This window comes from Propithecus coquereli, unplaced genomic scaffold (genome assembly GCF_000956105.1).
Source record: "Propithecus coquereli isolate 6110/MARCELLA unplaced genomic scaffold, Pcoq_1.0 Scaffold139, whole genome shotgun sequence".
In the NCBI taxonomy this organism is placed as follows: Eukaryota; Metazoa; Chordata; class Mammalia; order Primates; family Indriidae; genus Propithecus; species Propithecus coquereli.
Genome location: NW_012138191.1, coordinates 4,523,457 through 4,525,144, shown reverse-complemented (window position 1 = coordinate 4,525,144; position 1,688 = coordinate 4,523,457).

Sequence of the window (1,688 nt, the reverse complement as noted above, 5' to 3'; positions counted from 1 at the left end):
ATTTTTTCTATATATTTTTAGTTGTCTGATTAATTTCTTTCTATTTTTAGTAGAGACAGGGTCTCGCTCTTGCTCAGGCTGGTTTCGAACTCCAGAGCCCAAACAATCCGCCCACCTCGGCCTCCCAGAGAGCTAGGATTACAGGCGTGAGCCACAGCGCCCGGCCAGTAAGCTTTTAATTCTTAAATTTTCAGACCGCAGCTACAAGGACAGGTGGCCTGAATCACTCCCCGGGTTCCTTGTGGTCGCTCCCATCCATCTCCTAATGCAAATTATCTCAACCACCATGGATCCAGGGCACTGCCTCCTCTCACCCTTGGCAGGCCACAAACCCTCCTAGTCTGTGCTGGTGGTTCTGTTGCTGGCATCATTTCAGAGGAGAGTACTGTAGAGGGTACTGGCCCTGAGGACGGTGGTCTCAGGGCAAACTCTGCAGGTGTTAATCCTAGAGAAAACCCTCTCAAAGAATTAGCATCTTCCGCCAGGCATGGTGGCTCACGCCTGTAATCCTAGCACTCTGGGAGGCCAAGGCAGGAGAATCTCTTGAGCTCAGGAGTTCGAGACCAGCCTGAGCAAGAGCGAGACCCCATCTCTACTAAAAACAAAAAATTAGCTGAGCGTGGTGGCACGCACCTGTAGTACCAGCTACTCGGGAGGCTGAGGCAGGAGGATCGCTTGAGCCCAGGAGTTTGAGGTTGCTGTGAGCTATGCTGACACCACTGCACTCTAGCCTAGGAGACACAGTGAGACTCTGTCTCAAAAAAAAAAAAAAAAAAGCATCTTAGCCAAAACACTTCATCCCTCAGATTGGAGCATTTCCTGGCTGAAGTTAGTGGCAGGAATGAAAGAATGGAGGTGTTAAAAACCCACAGAGACAGGGAGGAAAACCAGCACCTCCAATGTTCGGGGTAAAGTCCTGAATCACCTCCCTTGCCTTTCATTGGGTCATAAATTATACCCTGTCCCCTTCCTTGTGGCCTTCGTGGCACCAAAGCTTGTTCTCCTCCGGCCACAGCCTTCCCCATCTTCAGGACTCCTTTTGTGAATTCTCACTGATCACACAAATGATCTTCAACAAGCCTTCCTGCATTGTTTTTGTGACATTTCTATGAAGCTTCCTCAAGACCTGGGGAGTTCCTGTCTTAGCCAGAGAATAAAGGTGGATCACAGAGGGACTATACTTCTGGCCCTTCCCCCACTGGCACTGCCTGGGGAGGTCCAGTCCCAAGGCAAGGACATGGACTAAGAGGTGCAGGATGATGCCTCCACTGTTCCTCAGACACTGACATGCAATGAACACCCAGGGGCGTCTTGCTACAACGCAGGCTCTGATTTAGCAGACAAGCCCAAGATTCTGCATGTCTAACAAGTTCCCAGAAGATGCTGATGCTGCTGGTCCACAGATTACAGCATCTGAGTAACAAGGGGCAAGACTGAGGGGAAGTGCAGAAGACAAAGAGGTGGAAATAGAATGAAAAACAAGTTCCAGAGAAGTAATCTGATGATGCTGCAACTGCAAAACCTTTTATGTTTAAGGCCTTTGCTGCAGGGCCTTCCAGCTACAATGGGGATACTTCTGTCCTCCCTACGTTCTGCCTTGGCCAGCACACAGCCACCCAGGCCCAACCACGTGCCGGGAAAGTGCCAGGGGCCTGAGCTCTCCTCACATCCTCCAGCAGGCAGTTCTG